The sequence below is a fragment of the Apium graveolens genome, unplaced genomic scaffold (assembly GCF_009905375.1).
Source record: "Apium graveolens cultivar Ventura unplaced genomic scaffold, ASM990537v1 ctg8576, whole genome shotgun sequence".
Taxonomy (NCBI): Eukaryota; Viridiplantae; Streptophyta; class Magnoliopsida; order Apiales; family Apiaceae; genus Apium; species Apium graveolens.
The window spans coordinates 1-10,260 of record NW_027421294.1 but is presented as its reverse complement, the minus strand read 5'-3'; the positions used below and the strand labels follow the sequence as shown (position 1 = coordinate 10,260).

Below are 10,260 nucleotides of genomic sequence, written 5' to 3'. Positions count from 1 at the left end.
AACCTTCTCTAGAATACGCTTTATCACTCTGTTAGACACTTCCGCTTGACCATTTGTTTGCGGATGATAGGCAGTAGCTACTCGATGATTCACATTATAACGCTGCATCATAGAAGTGAACTTACGGTTGCAAAAATGCGATCCTTCATCACTTATGATTACCCAAGGTGTTCCAAACCTTGTGAAAATTTGCTTATGAAGAAAATTTAGCACTGCCTTTGCATCATTTGTCGGTAAAGCTTTAACTTCGACCCATTTTGAGACATAATCGACTGCCAGCAAGATGTACTGATTATTGCAAGACGAGATAAAAGGCCCAATGAAATCGATTCCCCACACATCAAAGACCTCGACTTCAAGCATCATATTTAATGGCATCTCATCCTTCCTTGACAAATTTCCCACTCTTTGGCAATGATCACACCTTAAAACAAACTGATGAGCATCCTTGAACAAAGTAGGCCAGAAAAAACCTGCTTGCAGAATACGAGCTGCCGTCTTCTCACCTCCATAGTGTCCACCATAAACCGTGGAATGGCAGTCTCGTAATATCCCCTCCGTCTCACAGAACGGGATACATCTCCTGATGATCTGGTCAGCTCCCTGTCTAAACAAATATGGTTCATCCCACATATACCACTTCACCTCATGCAGAAACTTCTTCTTTTGAGCGGATGTCAAATTAAGAGGCATTATATTGCTGACAAGATAGTTTACAATATCTGCAAACCATGGTTCTTCCTCCTGAATTGCAAACAACTGCTCATCCGGAAAAGATTCATTGATTGACGTCCTATCTTGTGAAGTAGAATCGGGATTCTCCAACCTAGAGAGATGGTCAGCTACTTGATTCTCAGTACCTTTTCTATCTTTGATCTCTAACTCAAATTCCTGAAGTAAAAGCACCCAACGAATGAGTCTCGGCTTCGAATCCTTCTTAGAAACCAGATAGCGAATAGTCGCATAGTAGACCACATGGAAGAGATTTTTCTTGCGCTGTCCCAGAACTGCACCTACCGCATAATCACTCGCATCACACATCATCTCAAACGGTTCTGTCCAATCTGGTGCTGTAATAACTGGTGCAGTGATCAAACTCTCCTTGAGAGTCTTGAATGCTGCCAAACATTCATCATCAAATTTAAACGGCACATCTTTCTCAAGCAAATTGCACAACGACTTAGATATCTTTGAAAAGTCCTTGATGAATCGCCGATAAAAACCCGCATGACCAAGAAAACTACGGATTCCTTTCATAGAATTAGGTGGGGGAAGATTTTCAATGACTCCCACCTTGGCCTTGTCCACCTCCAGACCCTTGCTAGAGACCTTATGCCCAAGGATAATGCTTTCACGCACCATAAAATGACATTTCTCCCAATTAAGCACCAAATTAGTTTCCACGCATCTTTTGAGTACGGCGCGCAGATTATTCAAACATTCATCATATGAGTGTCCAAAGATGGAGAAGTCATCCATGAACACTTCGACGTTATTTCCAATCATGTCAGAGAATATAGCCATCATACATCTCTAAAAAGTGGTCGGGGCACCACATAACCCAAACGAAACTCTGCGAAAACCAAATGTGCCAAATGGACAAGTGAAGGTAGTCTTTTCCTGATCCTCTGGTGCAATACAAATATGATTATACCCGGAATAACCATCCAGAAGACAAAAATACTCATGACCCGCCAATCTGTCAAGCATCTGATCAATAAATGGAAGAGGGAAGTGATCCTTCCTTGTGGCTTTGTTCAATTTTCTATAATCCATGCATACTCTCCATCCTGTAACTGTTCGAGTAGGGATGAGCTCATTCTTTTCATTTGCGACCACAGTGATACCTCCCTTCTTAGGTACACATTGTACGGGGCTCACCCACGAGCTGTCAGAAATAGGATAAATGATGCCTGCATCCAGCCATTTCAGAATTTCTTTCTTCACCACCTCCTTCATGATGGGATTCAGTCTTCGCTGCTGTGCCATAGTTGGCTTACTACCTTCCTCTAGCAGAATTTTATGCATACAATATGAAGGACTTATCCCCTTGATGTCTGCTATGGTCCATCCTATAGCCGATTTGAATTCTCTCAAAATCCTTAAGAGCTTGTCTTCCTCACTACCTGAAAGGTCAGATGAAATAATAACAGGTAACATAGATGAATCACCTAAAAAAGCATACCTCAAGTGTTCAGGTAATGGTTTGAGCTCCAAGGTAGGTGCTTCCTCTATTGATGGTTTGAGCTTCCCTTCAGCATTCTTAAGGTCAGAAGTACCAAGAGATTCAAATGGTATGTCTAGCTTTCGCTTCCAGGGAGAAGCGTTCAGATATTGTAATTGCTCGTTGCTATCTTCATCATCGCTGTCAAAATCCCCCACTAAGGCCTTTTCCAATGCATCAGACATTAGCATGTGATCGAGTTCCGAAGTAACCGCAGTATCAATCACATCCACTTTTAAGCACTCCTCATCTTTTGTAGGGAATTTCATTGCCTTGAATACATTGAAGGTCATATCCTGATCTTGGACCCGTATAGTAAGTTCACCTTTTTGCACATCTATCAAGGTACGGCCAGTAGCCAAGAAAGGCCTTCCCAAGATTATGGGAATCTTCTTATCTTCCTCAAAATCCAGAATAACAAAATCTGCTGGATAGAAGAGCTTATCCACTTTGACGAGCACATCCTCAACTATGCCCCTTGGGTAAGTAATGGAACGGTCAGCCAATTGTAGCGACATGTATGTGGGTTTTGGATCAGGCAGATCCAGCTTTTTAAAGATCGACAACGGCAACAGATTAATGCTTGCTCCCAAATCACAAAGGCACTTGTCAAAATTTAGATTGCCAATGGTGCAAGGAATGGTGAAGCTTCCTGGATCTTTCAGTTTTGGTGGTAACTTTTGCTGCAGAACAGCGCTGCATTCTTCCGTGAGAGCAACGGTTTCAAGGTCATCCAGTTTCACCTTCCTTGAAAGAATAGTCTTCATAAACTTCGCATAACTAGGCATTTGTTCCAGAGCCTCAGCGAAAGGTATATTGATGTGAAGTTTCTTGAACACCTCCAGAAACTTCCCAAACTGTCTATCCGGCATTTGTTGCTGCAATCTCTTAGGAAAAGGTGGTGGAGGATAGAGTTGTTTCTCCCCTGTATTGGCCTCAGGCAGAGTGTGTTCAACAGTAGTCTTCCTTGGTTCCGCCGCTTTCCTCCTTTTGCTTAGATTCTTCATCTCTAATTTCAGCTTCTACTTCCTTTGCCTTTTCAGCATCAGCCACTTTTCCAGACCTTAAGGTAATAGCCTGACTTACTCTTTAGCTTCCTTCCTGCCTGGTACTTCCGTGTCACTGGGAAGAGTGCCAGGTTGATGATTGAGCACTGCATTGGCTAATTGACCGATTTGATTTTCCAAGGTCTTGATAGAAACCGCCTGACTCTTGCACAACAGCTTAAGTTCCTCAAAATCATCACTAGTGGGTGCAGCTGCACTTCCCTGTTGAGGATATGATTGCCTTGTAGCATACTGCTGTGGTTGCTGGAATCCAGGTGGTTAAACTGTTTACTCACTCCTTGCTGATATGGTGGCTGAATAGCATTCTGATTATTCCCCCAGCTAAAATTTGGATGATTTCTGTTATTAGGATGATAGGTCGCTGGCACAGGCTGCTGTTGTCGCTGATAATTATTCACATACTGAACAGATTCGTTGACAAGAGAACACTGATCCGTAGCATGAGAACCTGCACAAAGCTCACAAACCATAGCTATTTGATTAACTCCATATGTAGCCAGAGAATCAACCTTCATTGATAGCGCTTGGAGCTGGGCTGCAATAGCGGTGGCTGCATCAACTTCCAGAATACCTGCTACCTTGCCTGACGTCATCCTCTGAGTTGGGTTTTGATGCTCATTTGCAGCCATCGTCTCGATAAGATTATAGCGCCTCAGTATAGCTTTTAGGCCCATAAGGCGCCTCCAGCTGCTGCATCGAGCATGGGCTGAGATTGGGCCCCCCAACCATTATAGAAACCAGTGATCACCATCCAATCCGGCATTCCATGATGTGGACATTTTCTCAACATTTCCTTGTAGCGTTCTCAGGCCTCGCACATAGATTCTGTAGGTTGCTGCGCAAACTGAGTAAGAGCACTCCTCATAGCAGCAGTCTTTGCCATTGGATAAAACTTCACCAGAAACTTTTGCGCAAGATCTTGCCACGTAGTGATGGACCCAGCTGGTTCAGAATGTAACCAGTCTTAGCCTTATCCCTCAGTGAGAATGGGAAAAGCCTCAACTGATAGCCTCATCAGTCACGCCATTATACTTAAAAGTGCTGCAGATCTCGACAAAATTCCTTATGTGCATGTTGGGTCTTCAGTTGCCGCTCCTCCAAAAGAAACAGAATTCTGCACCATCTGAATAGTGCCCGGCTTGATTTCAAAGGTGTTAGCTTGAATAGCCGGATGAAGGATGCTTGACTGAATGTCATCAATTTTAGGCCGAGAAAATCCATAAGAGCTGGATCAGCTTGAACAATACGATCTCCCATGTTTACTGGTTCTTTCTGCTCAGTTCCTGAATCCGAGTCCTCAAAATCTAACTTCTCCGGAATATCAAGAACTTCGTCTGTCTCCTCAGCTGTATCTAAAGTCCTCTTGCGAGCACGAGAACGAGTTTGCATAAACGCTTGCTAAAGTACCTGAAACACAACCGAAAAGAGTAAGTAACTACTACGTCCTAATCACTGAGTCCTAATGACCAATGATGGTAAGTACATAAACTAAACAAATACGTCGAGTCCCCGGCAGCGGCACCAAAAACTTGTTAGGGCAAAAATACGCACTAATATTCACGCAAGTATACGCGTTCACAAGTAATATAGAATACTTTCTAGTTCGTTCCCTCAAAGACTCAGACTAAATTATTGTCTAATTAAACTCACTCACCAATGTATGATTACTTCTCAATGTTAAGATAATAACACTTAAAATTGTTGATTAATATTAACTATAATTAACTACTTAATTAACCACTTAACTAACACTTCAATTTATCAATAATAAAACACTCATGAGATCACAACTTCATTATTACTTCCTTCTATAGCCATTGTTATTACCTTTAGCATGTGACAGTGATGATATTAATCGAATAACACGAAACTGATAAAAGCCAACTTTCATTGTACTAATACCATTCTACCAAACATCCACAATTAAGATAGAAGTTGAATAGTCATCAATTATGTTGAGTTCCTATATGTCTACAGAAATTGACAACACAACGATTTAAGCACAAGTTATCCCTTTTTGATTACATAGGGCAAATAAAACGGTTAGAGTTACCCACTAATCATGCACAACGTACATGAACCTATGCTAGCATGGCAAGTTCTAAATCTCAAGATCCAACGTCGCTTCACAAGAGATTAACACCCTATCTTATATGTTCGCGACGCACATAAGATGAATACGCACAACCAATACTAGATATCAAACAATCATCACATACTAAAGTATTGAACAATTAACTAAAGAATTCCATAATAAATCCGTTGCAACCCCATGATCACGATTAGCCCATAATAGAACTTATCGCCATCATGGGTTCATATGAAATCATGATAAACAAACACAAGAAAATAATAACTAAACTAATTATATTAAAACAAAGTACGTCACAAGAGTAAATAAGTCAAAGCAAGAAACTAGCATCCAACGTTACAACAAAACAAGAATTATAAGAATATATGCTTCCTCTTCGTTGCGGTGTGCTAAATCGGTCTTTCTCCTTATCTCCTTCGCTTCTTACGTAAACACAATCTGAAACATAATCTCCTTCATACTCTCTGTGAAAACGTCTCAAATCTACCTATATAATAGTCCCATAAAACTCAGATTACATAGAAGTTGGAAGCCAACAGAAGTAGAAGTCTAAAATAATTTATCTTTTTCCCGACCCTGCGCGGCCGCTCAGCATAGCTGCGCGGGCGCGCAGGTTGCTGCGCAGCCGCTCAGTATTTCTGCGCGGGCGCGCAGGCCTCTACTGGAAAAAATCCAGGTTTGCTCTGATTCTTCGCCGTAATCTGCCCATATCCTTCCTCTCGCAATGATGAACACATGCCAAGACTTATTCTTGATGATTCCTCCCCCGAAATGTAACGAATACCCTGAAATGCATAAACACTAGAAAAACGCATCAAATACACAAAATACTTGATTTCAAGACACCAATTTAAGCCATTTTACGACGTTCTAAGTGGTATAAAATGTCACTTATCAATTATCTAGACTTAATTATTTATTTAGAGATTTTAATATTTATATTATTGGTTTAGACGGTTTGGATATTTAATATTATTTTAAAGATTTTAGACTGTTTAATTTTTGTTTAGAAATATATTAGTACTCCGTTTGTAGGTTTATGGATTATAGGTAATATCTCCTTCTATTTTTAAGAAAGGGGTGTTACCGTTGTATTTAGGCATTTTTTTTATAGTGGATCTATATTTATAAGTATTATTATCCGTCATTTTATATTAACATATTTATAATTTATTATACGTGATATATTTATTTATTCGAAGGCCTTCACCGTCATATCTTTAATTTATAACATAAATATTTTAAAATTTATCGTATATACCAGAACTAAATTGAAACTTAAGATTTTGATCTACACTGACAAATATTAGTATCTGTTATCTCTACACTAAAAAATATGTTGTTTATTATATGTGATATATTATTAATTCGAAAATATTCACACTCTTATCTTTAATTTGAACATTTACGTATAAATCTTTATCTTTAATTTGGAGATTTACGTTTGAAGAGATAACTATATACAAAAATTCTACAATTATCGTATATATAAAATAAATTAAAACTCAATTTTTGATCTACATTCACATATATTAATATAAGGGATATTCAAATAGAAACACCTTTAAAATAAAAACAAGAAACTATCCTAATTAAGTGATGGCCCAACCCAACTAATAGCCCAACCCACTTGTCACCAAAATACGCCCTTCTTTGTCAGTTATCACTTTCTCCCTCTTCTGTTACAACCAGCCTACCACCATCTCAAACATTGTCATGATTTCTCTAATCACTCCTTTCATCTCTCATCTATCTACGCCACCATATTCGATTTATTATTGTCCGCCACCATCTCTGATCTATCTCCGTCCGCCACCATCACATGTAATCATTATTTATATTACGTGGGGGCAAGAAGTTTCTTTCTGTCGTGACCGAGGGCCGTGAGGCCGCCCTCTACTGATGCTAGGAACCTGGGGGCCAGAAATTCATGAAAATCTTTATGAAGAAGTTCCTGATTTCGATTGGGCGGCTCTCGGTGCGAGCACAGCTAGGCATGCAGAGAAACTGAAGCCGGAGATGGAGCGGGATGCCCGGATTGCCGAGGAGGCCCGGCTCGCAGCTAAGCAGGCCCGGGTCGTGGCTGTTCAAATATCCAATTTGTAAATCAAACTTTGTTTTGATTATGACATTAAATTATTTAAGGCATGTGTGCCCTTTATTTTTCGATAAAAATTGTAAGTTGCATAACGACTTTAACTTATATGAGGTTTTATATTACTATAACTTATGTATAATTCAATTGTGATATATGATATTACTTAATGTATGACCTAAAATAAAAAAATAAGATGCCACAAGAAAATAATTGTTTTATAAGGTTTTGCTTCACACTTAAAGTAAGGATTAACTAAATTATATGATATTCTTAAGTAATTTTCATTATAAAGTTATTATTATATACAAACTAATTTAAATGTTTTTTAGTAATATGATACATGTTGAAACATTTTATTTACACAAAATCGTAAACTTAAGATAACTGAGAAGAAAATAATAATTTATTTCACATTTAAAATTAGATTTATTAATGTACACTTTGTATATATGCTAAATATGTAAGTGATGTATGTTTTGCAACATATCCTATATTATTTTAAATATAATAAAATATCCTAAATTATTTTAAATATTATAATAAATATTATTTTAAATATTATAATAAATATATGGTAAATCATGCTCCCTCCCTTCATTAGATTATTAACATTTGAAACATTATTATCTAATAGGGTTTAATAACTTATTTTTAAATATTTTTTTTCTAAATAAAACTTAATGTTTGAACTTTTATTCAGAATATTTTTTATAAGATCTGGAGTCATACTAAATAAATAAGAGTATTTAGCAAAAAAAGAGTGGTTGCCCAACTTTCTATTTTATATTTGAAATGTTAAAAATCTAGAGGGATGCTAATATTTTAAACTTTATAACCACATTTGCTTACTTATAATAAAGCCTACAAATTATTTTAGACATTATATTAAATCTGTTGTAAATTATATTTAAGATCTTAAACTTTATAAGCTATTTGCTTACTTATAGAAAAGCCTAAAAACCAAGTCATTTCCCATATGAATATTGGTAATGTGGTAAGAAAATTAATTTAAATTACCATTTTCAAAATTACTATTTTAGTTCAATTTTATAAAGTATCTATACAATAATAAAAAACTAGATTTAAAAAAGATCAGGGCTCACAACTTTAATATTTGCTCATATATCACCTTAAAAATTAAATTTGTAAAAATAAGTTGGAGGTGTGATTTTGTAATCAAAATTTTCATAATAAGTATATAATTTGAATTTACTAGTTTTTTATTGTTTAATATCTAAAATAATGTAAAATTATATTAGTAAAAAATATTACCTCATATAAGAGGGTGTGTATTATCATTTTGGACTTTTTTTAAAAATATCTAAGGTCAAAATATTTTCAGAAAAATACTGTCATTTTTTAATATTTTTTTTTACAAAAATACTGTTTTTCAAATTATGTATATAAAATATGATTTTCTGCAACTAGATTCAAGCATGAAATTTTATGCAACTACATTCAACCTCCTTCAAGCTCAAATTCAACAAAAAAAACTCTATTACCTAGTTACATATGTGTTTAATTGCGTGTTGATTTGATGCACCCTAATTTTATAAATATTTAAAAAATCACCAAAAAATAAAAAATTAGTATTTTGGATTATTTTTCATTTTTTTGATAAATATATTAATTAGATATCTTTAATAATTTATTTATTAGGTGTCATTAAAAAAATAATTTTCCATATCCCATGTTAATGATTTTCCAAATCCAAAGGCAGTACAACAAATCTGGCCATTTAAGACGTTTTTTTGAACTGAAATCGTCGTAATTGAGCCATTACGACGGAAAAAAAATCGTCATTTTGGTCGAGTAGTAAGTTCGTTTTTTCGTCACAAGATAAAATTGCGTCGAAAGTTAGGAAGCAGGGCCACGTTCTCAATAAAATAATAAATTTATTTACGACGGAATATCAACATACGACGATATATTCCGTCGTAAGTTATATACTTACGACGGAAGAAAACGTCAGATGTTATTTTACGGGACCCGCTTTTAATGAAATAAAATAAATTAAGTTAGTAACTTCCGACGGAAAAACCGTCGTATTTTAGAAAAGCTTGCAAAATTAAAATTCCCATCTGGTCAAAATTACAGTTAACTTTGGAATTTGTAGCCCATGAAGTTTAAATTTACCAATTTCAATGGATTTAGAAATCCAATTTCAATCCTACAACTAACTATTACTAGCCGAATTTATTATGCTTTATATGTTTGTGAAGGGAAAAGTATTAGTGTAACTAAAATGTGTATTAGTGCATTAGATGTAATACTATAATCTACTGAATTAATTTATGTCAAACAAACCTACAAATTGTAATTTCTAACAAACCGAATTCACTTAAATTGAATCACTAACACGAGAAGAAATTGTAAGAGAATTGGATTATATATTTTTGTTTTAACTGAGACAAATATTACAAAGTTACAACAGAGAAATGCCTTCGATCTCTTCTTCTCTTCCTCTAGTTCTTCTAGGTGTTCTTTATCTTCTAGGTGTTCTTTTATCGGCATGCCATTAGCTTGCTTGGGAAACCCTCTTATGGATATATGTAATTTGTGTATGTGTTGAGAATTGGGGTTATAAGTGAAGATGTAAATGTATTTGTGGCTATGTATAATAAATGTTGATATGAATGTGTAAAGTTGGAGTTATGACCTGAAAAAATATTTGTTGCAACTTGCAAGGAGTAAAAAGGGGAATAAAAGAAGATATGTGAGAAAAATATGTGGGAGATTGGAGTGAGAAAGTATGAAAGAGAGATATGGGTGGTCCGTG

General features: G+C 36.0%; 1 non-coding gene across 1 annotated transcript; it reads left to right on the top strand.

Moving 5' to 3' along the window:
• The first annotated feature begins 4,052 nt into the window (after positions 1–4,052).
• LOC141705128 (small nucleolar RNA R71) lies at positions 4,053–4,159 on the top strand. Its single transcript, XR_012568215.1, has one exon. It is a non-coding gene; the product is annotated as a small nucleolar RNA R71 (small nucleolar RNA).
• Positions 4,160–10,260: the final 6,101 nt, after the last annotated feature.